The following is a 14,024-nucleotide window of genomic DNA, read 5'->3' as shown; positions in this document are numbered from 1 at the left end:
TTAAAATTGCGTGCGCTCATAGGCCTGCTGTGTTACATCCTGTACTACTAACCTAGTTTGCATGGTGCCTCTTTATTGTTGTTGGATCATCTAATCTTGGCTGCAGACTGACTCTGACCTTCACCCCCTCAACTGCGTCTCTTCTTCTGTTTCTTATCTTTGGAGTCTTTTGACAACCTTCCGCTCCAGAACATTGGACATCCAAAACATACGGTTTTATGAAAATAGTATTCGTGTTATCAGCTCTCCATTGTGTCACCTTGGGGAGGACATCCGAACACAAGGAAGTTTTATTGAAAATTTCCCAATTGGAGACAGTGTTTTATGTGAGAGAGAAGAGTCTTCCCCTCAGAAACTCTATGCACTGGTGGTGACTTTGTTTGAGGCAAATATTTTCCAGTAAGAAATTCATGAGCTTGTAAACAGCTTGGCTCCTGCAAAGCCTGTCACATCTGGGATAATAACAGGCTTTTCTGGAACGAAATATTACTTGTTTAAGATTTCCTTGATGTACCTTTCTCTGTTTTCAGGCGCCAGAACAGCTGCTGGTTCACATACGATAAGGCCAAGCGTTAATCCTACAGGCGAACCTCACATGAACTCCAGCCCTTATTTTTAGACTTTTACAATTGATTCTTGTTTGTGTGTATTTGAATGCAGGCATTGTTGTTTCTGCCTTTCTCTTAAAGCCTGTGCATGCGTGTAAGCCCACAGGTGCACGCGGGGCCATGTGCTGTGAAGATGAGTCAGTCCAAAGTCACTCAGCAGCTTTATGGAGGATGTTTTTTAACTTTAAAGGGCCACCTGTGAGCTGCCATAAAGCTGCCATTGTGCCCACTTTGTCAGAGCTGAGTCACATTATTTGTCATGCTCCGCTTGCACTTCTCGTGTCTTCTTATGTGGTTCCAGCACTTTGAGGAGATGGTGCTGACTGTGGATGACTTCTTGTTTCTCACGCTATAGATTCTTTTTTTTTCTGTACAGGAATTTGGCAGTCTTCCTCTTTGTCAGTTCTCTAATTTGAAACAGAAATCAAGGATACATAGAATACAACCTGAAAAAGTGACCAGGACACAAATAAAGAATGAGGGAATCTGGTAACTGTTCAGTTAAATCACTAATACTGCAATTATAATGTATACAATTGTTGCTGCTTTTATGGATATTAGTTGAACTCATGCCCTCTGAAGTACAATTAGACATTAACTAATATCATATCCTGAGCAAGTCTCCACAAAGTCTCAACAAATAAATAGCTGCTGGGGGAATTTATTTTGAGATGTTTCACTTTTATACCTTGAAACCAGTGCAAAGATCTGGCTTTCATTTTCTGTTCTCTGTTCCCACCAGCCTGAGGTTTTTAACTTTACCTTCCTGGAACGCACTTTAATGTGCCTGAAACATTTTGCGATCTCTGGAATGTCTTGATTTTATAATTAAAAAACCCCACAATAGAAACAGAGCTATTGTGGTGCTGTTTTTAACTGATTGTTGACATTCTTGTATGTTGTGAATAACTTTGCAGCACTCCAAATCATTAACACCAATTATTTACATCTTACACAGGAAGCTGAGCGGTTTCCTGTTCATTTGACCTCATTTCCTCTTGTTGCTGTTACTGTATTGTTTATCCTGTTTCTTCCTCTACGTATTCATTCTCTGTTCACACGCATTATTATACAACCATTCAAAGGGCCTTTCTAGGATACAGTCTATCCATCAGATGTGGCAATGTGAACATTCTAAGATGATCTTGTGTCTGAACTAAATACTCTTTTCCCTTTCCCATGTGTCTAGAAAGCAGTTCAATCCTCACTTGCTCATATTGGCACTCATCAGCATCCGAAAGACTCCGCTCCGGTATTCCCAGGACACACAGCTGCTTTTCTGTGCTCTTCTTAATAGAAACTCTATCTTCACGCAGATATTAGCTGTTTACTCAATACTGAAAACTGACCCATTGTATTTGGAGCACTCAGGGCCCCTGGAGCCACAGTGTCAGGGTATAGATTGTGTTTTGGGGTATGGGATTCCCTCAAAAGTGAAAGATGACACAGTCTTACCTGTGCAGTGATGGGACGGCTATAGAGGGATATCAGATGAAGAAGCAGATCCATCCAAAGGCCATAATGCCACTTGACTTTATGTGTTCTTGTTAAAAAGATTAAAGAGCATTCCCAAACATGCACATGGGAAAGGTGCGGAAAGCTCAGAGATGCTGATAAGGTGTCCTGTTTCTATAAGCACCTCTATATATCAGGCTTATGGGGCTGGAGTGTATCAGCCTCCACTAGGCAAGAGGCTGTAAGGGGCGGACTGCAATGATGCAGTGTGTCATGTATACAGCGGAATCCAATTAATTCCATGTTTACATGTATGTGTCACAATTATTGCCTTAAACACATTACGGACAAATAATCAAATCGGTTGAAAAGCCCACAGTCGGAAAACCCCAGGCAGGTCTAACATGAGAAGAGAAACACAGAAAAGGATGGTAGATTTCCAGAAAATTGTGAGTCAGGAGCAAACATCCATGATCCAATAAATCCTAGACTATTGCAATAAATTGAGAGCAGAGAGGTTTAGCCTGTTTCAATCTGACGCAGGTACGTTGTTTCCAATTGATTTGCTTTGTTCAGGCAAGTCTGAACAGTGACTTTTTTTTTCCCTTTTGAGAAAGTGGGCTTGGGCTAGTAACTAATGCTACAACAAACAAATGACCTCTAGAACCTGCCTAACTAGCTGGTGGATGAAAACAAAAGACATCGTTGTGACTGAAGAAGACGTCCTTGATTATTCAGAGAGTTGGTTTAGGTGGTTTGGAGTGACTAATCGGCCTTCCAGTGGATTTTGGCATTTCCACAACCTATGCAGCACTGCACACACTTTCAATGTTTAATATTCATACAGTTCTCTCTGAAACAGGACGTGACACAGTACGGAGCCGACTTTATCACGGCCAAACATTCCTTCCAAAAAAACTACAATGAGTAATTTAGAAGTGGGAAATATTCGTCCCTGTTGCTGCTTTGTGACTCAACATGAATAAGGTGGAAGTGCTAGGAGGCAACAGGGAACGGTGCTTTCCTCTGGGTTACGAGTGCAAAGGTTTGGTGTGTGTTCTCGTTGAACACACACAGATCACAGATCCTTTTCCAAACCAAACTGGGCCGAGGCCATATTCCTACTTTAAATGGCTGTGCTGGATTGAAGCTTCAATGCTCCCTTGGGGTCCACATTTGGTCAAATTAATAATACTCTTTAAGGACCTCCGGGAACGTTTCTTTGTATGGTATTCAAAGATTTGATCATTTTTATGCAGAACTTTGGGGCTTTCCCTGGAAAGTTTAATTAAGAGATCTATAGCGTTCCCTTTCAATGAAAGATACAAACCTTCTAGAGTGGGAATATTCCTGGAAGCATAAGGGGAAATTCTACATATGTTAAGAACATTTTCCCAGGAAACCTTCTGGAATGTTCACCAACTCCAACTTAACAATCCTGGAACATACCATGAACCAAATATTAGCTTCCTCGTCATAACACACTGATCAGGACTTCAACACTGTGAGGAGATGCACAAAAAAAAAATCACCTGAGGCAGAATTCAAACTGGCAACCTTTGCCAAACCTGCCAAAACTGCAGTTTGTTGAGTTCTTATGGAACAAGCTGCAATATCCTTTGTAATGGCTGTGTGCTTTGCTTGGCACAATGTTATACACAGGGAGATATTTTTAGGCCCTCGTGAATGAATTAAAGCAGTGTTCAGTCTTCTCTCTGTGGGGCAGTTCAGAACCTACCTGATTCTAGGGTTGCTATTAGCCCCTCTAATAAAGGCCAGATTGTGGGAAAACTGGTAGTTAATGTGACCCGGCTGCGGCTTGCTGACAGACGTTCCCACCAGTGGTGTAGGACAGAGGCTGCTCCTTTTTCCTATCCAGAGGAAAAATGCTATCAGCTCCCTCAGTGCTGCAGACTCTTTACTTGCATTATTTTCCCCTGAGAGATTTAATAGCCTTCTATCTTACCCTCGACATCGGCTGCAAGATTCAGCGTCTCAATTTTCAACGTGGGCCCATTCTCTGCTTCCTTCTCCAGGCACAGGTACAAAGAGCCATATGCCTCAATACCTCTAGAAACCACTGTGACAAAGGAGAAGAGCGTTCTGTCACACAGATTATGCAGAAAACCAACAGCCCCAACCAAGCATTTGGTCAGTGTAACACAAGAGGGTATCAACCTACAGCTCCCCTGGTGGGACGTCATTCAAAACGTACTCCAAATTTCCAGGGGTTTATGTTAAATTTCTGGAGGGGTCATAGGAGTTCAACCATCCAGACTACATGTGCTTTGTTGATTTAGGCCTACGACAGTGTCCTTTGCAGTGCATTGTGGGAGTCGCTGAGGGAATATAGGGTACCAAGCCACCAGCTCCATATACATGTATGTGTCCGTATTGTTGGCAGCATGAGCGAAGGAGTTGAACCATCACGGGGTGCTGTTCTCTAGTGCGGGTAGGATGGAGCGTGAGGTCGATAGGTGGATTAGTGCTGCAGTCGATGTATGTTCCAACCAATGGTCACAAGTTCTGGGTAGCGACTGAAAGAATGAGATTATGGCTGAAATGCATTTTCTCTGCAGGGTGTCAGACTCGGCCTCGGGGACGGGGTGAAAAGCTCAGTGCTGCTTCGCATTGAAAGGAGCCGTCTCAGGTGGTTCAGGCATCTATTCAGGACGTCTCCTGGGCGCTTCCCCAGGGAGCTGTTCCAGGCACGTCGAACTGGGAGGAGACCAGCAGGCAGACCGAGAATAGACTGGAGGGATTATATAACCCATCTGGCCTGCCGACGTCTTGGGAAAACCTACTGAATGCTACATTATTGCTGACTTTCCATGATTACTTCAGATTTACTGTCATTCCCAACAGTTCATCTTTATTCCTGAACAATTGATGTTATTCTGTTATTCCCAATTTTTATGTTTTATATTTTGTGTTATTGTTATGTTAACGTGTTTTGGGATACTTCTTTCTTGACTTTTCTTAGTTATTCATGTATTATTTTTAGTATTATACCTGATATTTCTGGATTGTTACTGATATCATCATCATCATTAATTCCATATATTTGATCAATTTGTACCATTGCTTGAAAAAAAGAAAACAAAAGACAAACATGATCTCTCATGTTTCCTTCCACCTTCATCGCCAAGCACAGATTTCATGTGGGTGCTTCCTTGTACACGTCAGTGCGCGTTTGAGTGGTGTGTGTGTGTGTGTGTGTGTGTATGTGTGTGTGTGTGTCTGCTGAACCTGGACTGACTTGTTTGGACTGACATACACACACACACACACATGCTGTCTTCTGACTGGAGCAGCAATTTTTTATAATGTGACAAGTGTATCAGTGTTTTTTATAAATCATCTCTAGAAAGACACACTTAAACATTCTCTTGTTAAGTGGTTTTATTGATGTATGTCTTGATGTTTGAGTTTATGTGCTTTCTTCCATGATAGAGAACTAAATGTCATCATTAGCAGATTATTTGCTCAGTTTTCCTTTTTCATGTTTAGTTGACTGCGTTTAATGTAATGTAAAATATAACAAACCTCTGAGTCAAATATGAATTGAAATTGTTTCTTTAAAATCTACATACAACTACAGTATGTGCTCCACCTATACAAACACACACACACCACTACTAAATACAAGTTTGCAAACTTTTTTTAAGTTCCTTAGAGACTTTGGGAAGTGTAACACTAACTGAAGTAGACAAATAAGGTTAAGGAGCACAATATCCAAAACTTTGTTCTAATCCAGTAAAAACATTAATTGTAAAACCCAATCTCATTCCCTTGATGACTGATTTGAGCTGCTTATTGTGTTTACTTTGTATCATTTGTATGCAGCGCCGCTCTTTCTCTCCAGCTTGTGCTGCATCCACCCCGACAGCACATTACAAAGCCGTTAATTGGCTTCCAGCTTTGAAGCCTAAAATTTCAGACACAACAGGAGTGCGGTGCTTGTTTCCAAGGTCCTCCGTTAATGGAACCAACTCGCTTGCATGAGACCATCTAATTCAAGCTGCTGCCTGATCATCTGTGCTGCGCCCACCTGGTGCCGGGCCAGCAGGTGAGGGTGACACAGTCAGAGTATCCTGCCCATTACCCACCAAGGGCCTCAACTCTCACCCTCTCCCACTTTACTGTAATTAATTCACCTTCTCTCGACAAACACATGCACTTGACTTATGTTTGAGAACAAGCAGATGCGTTTGCTAGCCTCTTCCCTTCATAATGAGAACAGGCAGCCATTAAGTCTTGTTTGTATCTTGGTGACTTTTAGGCTCCCTGCAAGCTTTGTAGAAATCTAGCATGAAGCCTGGAAATGTTTTGTTATGAGAAATTGCTATGGGCTTCATGACCTCTCCTATCTAAACTGCAAAAGGGGGTAAATGACAAGAAAGCTGAAATTCAAGCTCTGCAGCAGCTGGGGGCTTAGAAACACAGTCAAATTGTGCTGAATGTAAATTTGGTAACGCTTTACAATAATCCAAGATACAGAAAAACAATAATGGCCTACAAAACAAAGTGCTAAAGTCTATGTGGCGAGGGTTGATTGATAAGTTCTGAGCCTGGTACAGAAAGTGGAAGTTGGAGGTGCTGTGGTTATTTATGTTTGAAAATATTCTCATAAGAGGTCAAACTAAAGCAAGCTAAAAGCCTATTTAGAAGAAAATGTATATTCGTTAAAGAATGGCTCAGGCTCAGAACTTTTCAATCAATCCTTGATCATCACCCTATGGGTTTTCATTTGGATGCTTAACAAATCTTTCTTTGTTCTTTGATTTCACTGTACAATTTGTGTACATGTGTGTTAGTGTTTGTGCATCTCACTCAGAAAATACAAGGCATTGATCATTACTTTACGAGCAGACACCACATTTTGTGTAAAGCTTGTAGGGTGTTGGGTGATGCAATACTTTACTCGGGGAGCTCATAGTGAGTCAAACTGGTGACCAAAAGGTTTTATATAACTTTAAGTTCACCTATTAATTCATAATAATATACACAGAGACCATTTTTGTTACTACAACTTTTATTTTTGTATCATGTTGTATTGTGTTAGTGCTTGTGTTACTGCAGTAGCGCTGTGGGCTTAGAGCAGTGCAGTACAACTAAAATGTATCATTATCATTATCATTATTACTTGCAGTTGTTGTAGTAGTAGTTCTGGGATGAGGAGTGGTAAAGGTGAAGGCCACTTTTACTTGCAAAGCGCCTATCGATCAACAGAAAGAACAGCAAATGGCAAATGATAAAGGTCACAAACTAGAATAACACAATACACAATATCACAGTACACTTCATGCTTCATGCTTCAACAGAGCTGAAGAAGGAAAACAAAATGTCTCGGACCCACGGTGCCAACGGTCTTTGGTGGAGTTGAGGGGCAAGTATCCCTCACAGCAGGACAACGTGCTGAAGGATAATTAGCTCAATAAAAGTACATCTGCCTTTCACAGGCTGTACACGGGGCTGTGCCGGGACACGACGTCCTGCATTTCATTCCATTTCTTTTTACAGCCGTAAACATTGACAAAACATTTCCTGCTGGGGGAAGAACATTCATTAGTGTTCTTGTCCATTTCATCCTCCGTAAAAATACGACATATTTTACTCTGTTATTCCCCTCATTTTTATAGTGTAATATAGTGGGGGAGTGTGCTGAAAATTGTCAAAGTTGCCAAACTTGCGGTTCACGTCTATTGAAATGGATCCAATAAGTTGCACACTGTGTTTTTTAATGAGTCCTTTACTTGTGTACATGAACACATTTGTCATTCATGTTTGTGTTTCTTTGAAAGAGCAGTTTACAGAGGCTATGGTCTGTTTCCACTCAGTGTGCACACTGGTGCTGCAGCAATTGGGAAACACAAATGGATAAGTGTGTGTTTTTGTACATGAAATTACATTGCAGGAATTACAATGTTTTGAAATAGGCCATAATATAGAAATCAACACATTTGAAGCTACTGAGTTTAGGAGAGGTTCTGAAAAAGGAAATAACTGGTGTAACTGGTGTAGTGTATATTTGTAGCTAAAGTAATGCACAGATGTACTATAACTGTGTGGAAATGTGGCCACTGACTAGATGTTGTAATCCGGTGCGCTGTCAATATAGTGATGCTGTCAATATAGTGGTAACTGTTCTTTGCATTACTACCTATTATGGACAGCGTATGTTTTAATAATAAATTGGAGGTAATGATTTTTTGTTGAATGTTTTGTGCAGATCACAGAGTACTGCTGTGTAAGAGTCTGTTCTGGGTAATTGCATTTTATAGACCTCTGTTGCTGGAAGACTGGTGCTGGAAAGTGAAGAAGCCCCTGCTGTGGAGGATTTGTGTGTGTGTGTGTGTGTGTGTGTGTGTGTGTGTGTGTGTGTGTGTACATGTGGGGTCTCTTCACTCTTCAATCCCTGTCTACTGTTGCTTGCAATGAAATACCAATGTCTCTCAATAAGGACAAAGGGGGACGTAGAAAGCACTGCAATTTGTCAACTACATTTTTACAATCAGCCTGTTTAGAGTTATTGAATTAGCTCTGGCCAGACACACTGTCTTGACACAGAGGAGAATCATTTTACTGAATTATTTTTGGAAGCAGGTTTCATTCAGTGGAGAACGTTCGGTGTGTGGAGCTGCAGAGGAGAAGGAAGATTGGAAATGCTGTATGGAGATGATGAAGATGTGGGAGGTCAGATGAAAACTCACTGATATCAGGCAGAAATCCATAAACAGGCTCTTGGACTGAGCGCCTCAGGCTACCAAAGTGCTGATTTTCTCTTAATCTGTGCCAGTTTATTTTTAGCATATAAAATGTGAGATGTATTGAAAGGACACATGAGCAGTTATTTGATTATACAGAAACAGAATGTATTTAATAATGACAGATTGAAATATAAAGTAAGTGCCTGCGTTAGTGTGTGTTTGCACTCCACACCAATAATCCTGAAGACACCATGGATAAGGTTTCCAGAGCTGGAACAGAATCTTGGAAGGTTTAAAGTGAGACATATTCTACTTCTCAGAAACTTTGACCATTCCAAAAGATGAACAAGTTTACTTTGCAATGATGTATTTACATGTTTTACGTTGAGCCCACTGGAGGAATTCAAAACATCATCGACTCACATTATCTTGTCAATGAGACCTGACGTCTAAATTTGGTTGACTTTGGCTTTAAGGGACATATTTTGGCAGAACAAATTGTAACAGTTAGTTCTTTGTGAAAACAAATCATGTCATGGTGCTTTGGGATCAATCAATAAGAAGAAACCTCAAGCTGTTCAGGTCAGAGACTACATGACACATAGATATAGATTTACTTAGATGAAATAAATGCACAGTCTTGATATAAGAGATTATTTACAGTGACAAACTGTGATAAAAGACAAGTACAATTTTAAAGATCAAATGGATTAAAAAACAAATTCAAAAAGCAAAAGTGTAAGGAATTATAAAATGGTAGCAGCGAGGCAGAAATGTGGCAACAAGTCTCTCATCAAGCAGTTGTTATGGTTGCTATGTAATTCTCATCAGGAGAATTGTTTCCATAGAGAGAAAGAGAGAAAGAAAAAAAGGTATCTTATTTTGTCACACATCCAGCCCAAACGGAGCTCAGTGTCTCACTAAGGGTTAAAAGATCTGTGTGTTAACATTCTGTGTTGCATAACCTGTCAGGGTGCCTGAGAATGTCACAGCCATGGATGAAGGAATTGGGGGCTTTCAAAATATCCATCCATCCGTCTCTATACCGGCTGTTCAGGGCCATAGGGGGGGGGCGGAGCCAATCCCTGCGGCCATCACGCCGTGGACGGGTCTCCTGTCCAGCACAGGGTTAACACCCGGCGACGGCCAAACTCATTCACACACCCATTCACACCTACGGGCAATTTAGAGTTTCCAATTCACCTAAACTGAAAGGATAAAATCTGGGTAAAGACACTGAATACACTAAGTGGTGAATGCGGATGCCTCTGTCATTGTTCTGTTAAAGTCTGAATGGAGCCTTTATATGAGCACTCATCCTGGATTACAGCTCAATGGCATCATATCCTGGATTTGATCAGCAGAAATTTAAGCTGAAAGAAACACTTATAAATCGGACAAAATGGTAAATATCTACAACAGAGCAGCACCACATCACCTCTTGAGCTGCATCTGGCCTTTCCTCCCATCCACATGACCCCGTCCGTCTCCAGGGTGTCCCCCTCCTCGGAGCGGGCCCACCCTTGTGCCTGCATGTGTGGAAGTGGAATGTTTTTACTGGGAAGTGTGGGATTAGAAGACCAATGCAGGATTTTCATTCCATCTCTCAGTAGCTTCACTCCAAAGGAAGTTTCCCAGTCCTTACATAATGAAGCCATTGCCAGTGCGGATTAATGAGCTTTATCCCATGTAGAAACTGTATTATGTGTCCAAAACCTGTAGTACAGAGTGTCCACGTCTGAACTTCGGCAGGGTCTGTCTGTTACTGGGAAGAAAGAGTCCATTCTCATCGCTGCCTATTGACTGACTGCAATGCAAGGATTGTGCAGTGAATTCAATAATTTATCTTTTCTCTGCTCTGAAGGCGTCATTAATCATGTAGATATGCAGCTGAAGCTTGTCCATCTCCAGCCGAACAAAGGTTGTGGCCTTCATAACCTTGTGTCATTTTGTTGAAGACATTTGGCTCTGAACGCTTGTCACTCAGCGCGGGACAGAGCTGACAGTGTGTCTGCATGTGGAGGATGGAGGCGTGTGTGTCCCGATGCTGATGTTATCTTTGGTTCCAGAGGCTTTGCAAATTCTCCCTCCTCTACCCCACAGAGGTTGCTGGTATTATCTTGGAATACCTGCTCTGTAATACTCCACCCCAAGGCATAATCCCATTATCATGCAAAGCCTCTCTTTCAGTTCTTTCAATACAAGACGGGCAGGCAAACACGCCAGCGATTATGAACTTGCTGGCCGATCGCGGCTTCCAACGAGTTCAGCAGAAACACTACTCGCCTGATTTGCCCTCTCAGACTTGTTACTCTTCGCAGTCATGAAAAAGACTCTCACGCCCTCCATTCTTCACCAGGCACCACATCTCCAGCCCTTTGCCATGTCACAAGCCTCTCTGCAGACGTGATCGCAGACACCTGTTGATCATTGCCCTCGATTATCAATCCATATAGATAGAGCAGAGTAACATCCCTCCTGCATCATTGGCAGAAATCAGAAAGGCAGAAAGACTAAGAACTTATCAATCAACCCTAACAAGTGTATAAACTGTGTATACCAGAGAGGAATTGTTGGCAGGGAAACGCGGAAACAGAAAACACAGCGAGTCAGAGATTTATTTTCCACGCACGAGACCCCCCAGGGAACTTCCTGTATTTCTTTTGACCCGGATGAGGAGGCGTTGATAACATGAGTGTGTGGGCGCCAACGAGGAAGGTGACATTAGTGACAATTCAGAGGAAGAGGAAGTCAATCAGCGGGAGCGAGAGGGAGGAGCTACAGGGGAAAGCCAAGTGGGAAAACGGGGAGGAAAACACACACACACACACAAGGTATCTCTGGCAGCAGGTCAGGCACAGTGCACAGAGTTTACATGTACATGCACGCATTCTGATTTGGGCATGACGTGTGTGTGTGTGTGCATTTGCATCTCTGTCTGTGTATGTGCGCAATGGTCTGTTTCGCACCTGATGAGGTCGGTAGTGAGTCAGCAGCTCCCAGTTGTGTTAACCTTTAAAACAAAAGGCTGTGACGTGTGTGGGCCATTGTTAATCCGGTGAGGAAAACCTTCTGAATGTCACATATTCTTCTTGCTGCCGTCAAAATCAGATTTAAAATAACACTGTGGGGTGAGACGAGCCAACCAATCACAGATGGTTGTGCAGTTTGACTGAAGGTTTGGGCCTTTTGCACTGCAGGATCTTTTTCAGGTGGGGAGCCTGTACTCATGAGGTCATTTAATACTTCAACAATCATAACATTTCAAACAGTATTCTGGAAATATCTGAACGTTCTTACAAATACTAATCAGAATTTTTGGGCCTTGTATTTCCTATTAGTCTCAGTATCAAATAAAAAAAAAAAAAGCTACAGTTTCTCTCAAAGTTAGTTATTGTTTATATAACTTTATATCTGCTGCCCTTGAATTCACTGTCTGGCTGAATGGACTTAACCATCTCATTTCTTATGTAAAAAGATAAAACAGCACAGATCTCTTGAGTGTTGTTGTGTGTACACACCCATGATGAGAAGAAGGAGGCCAACTTAGCATTCTCAGGAGGTTTTGTAGGACAGAATATCTATCATTTTCTCCTCAAGATGTGTTGCCGTTGTGCCTTTAAGTCTTTCTTAGCTGTCACAGTTAGTGCTCCATCAAAACAGGAGCGACAGGATGTGTACATTCATCCAGGAAAATGACAGAATTCACAGGACTGAGGAAATGAATCAAGGTGGATCACAGGGGGCAAAGTCTCACAAGTGAACTCTGATGAATAATGGCTGCATCTGGTTTGTAGATTTTGGCAGCAGCTGTAATTCTACACCTGAAAAAGCCTTTCATGCCCGTGGACAGGTTTTTTTTTTTTAATGTGGGCATGCAGTTTCAGAGGAGTCAGTTGGGAGGAAGTGATAAAGTCGCTGTAAGATGACTACATCAAAAGTCTCAACCTGCTCCAACAGACTACACGAATGATGCACACAGACACATGTATGACTGAAGCCTGATGTGTTCAATTGCGAGACAGAAATCTGGAAAACTGGATATCTTTAGAAAGGAGCTGTAGGCGGAAGCTGCTATATGAAGAATGAATCCCCACTATGGCACATAGGAGAAAAGGTTCCTTTACTCAGACCACACAGTGTGAATATCCGGTCGAAAGTATGCGAGTTCTCTGTCTCTCTGTTCTCTGTGTGTGGATAGAAGAGGCTGTATCACAGTGACCTTCATTATCCTCTTTCCTGCACTGCAGTAATGCTGATGTTGTCCTGCACCTGATTCCAGTTCAGTTTGGATGTGCGCAATATGTGCTCTCTCACAAAAGTGCCCCTTTGGTCCCACGAATAACATTTTCATGTCACACAAACCTGGTTGGGAAACATGATGTTGTAAACGTCAACTGCCACAAAACTTAACTTAACAAAAACGACCGATACAGCAACTTTTGCATGCAGGAGTAAATTGTAGAGCAAACCATCCTCCACATATCCCACAGCACCCCACTGTGTGATGATGTGTCTGACCTGTAGGTGTGTAGACAAAGATGTGTGTCAGACAGTAGATAGCAGCACTGTGGGGATGAGAAGGAAGAGGAGAGTCACCTCCTGTAGGTACGGCCAATGATCCCAGCCTACATCCGTAATGTGTGTGCCAAAGACAATCAGTCCTTAGCTGACGCCGGCTCAGTCACGGGGTGAGAAAAGGTCCTGCTCGAGGTAAACAGCGTCATAAATTGAATTTTAGAATAACAGAATGCAGGATATCCCGTGCACAACACGCCTTTAATCCCGTCCAGGATGGAATATGGATGTTCAGACACCTTTCTGCCTCCAGGAAAATGCTTTATTTAGCTTGTTGAGTTGTTTTTTGCTATCTATTGCTTCTGTTGTGTAATCTTTCTAAACAATTCCTTTCCTGAAGCAAAACATTTATGCCAAAATACCATAATATTAGGTTACACATTTGCACTTTACATGTTAGTACTTTGTAAAAACACAGGACATCATTGTCAATACAACACAATGGATTCACTTTGAACAACTTGACATGTGTAAGTGCAGCGCAGGGAAGGGTGTGTGCACGCGTAGGCTATGTGTGTGTGTGTGTGTGTGTGTGTGTGTGTGTGTGTGTGTGTGTGTGTGTCACGTTTTACACTGAAAGCAGCCACTGTTGTTTCGACGCAGTGAAACTTCATGCAGGCCCAACCCGACTACACAATGAAGACATCCTTAGAGATGGTGTGTGTTTACTGCC

This window comes from Genypterus blacodes, unplaced genomic scaffold (assembly GCF_046128005.1).
Source record: "Genypterus blacodes isolate CSIRO-AG114 ecotype Tasmania unplaced genomic scaffold, CSIRO-AGI_Gbla_v1 ptg000138l_1, whole genome shotgun sequence".
Lineage (NCBI taxonomy): Eukaryota > Metazoa > Chordata > Actinopteri > Ophidiiformes > Ophidiidae > Genypterus > Genypterus blacodes.
This window is presented reverse-complemented; position numbering follows the sequence as displayed.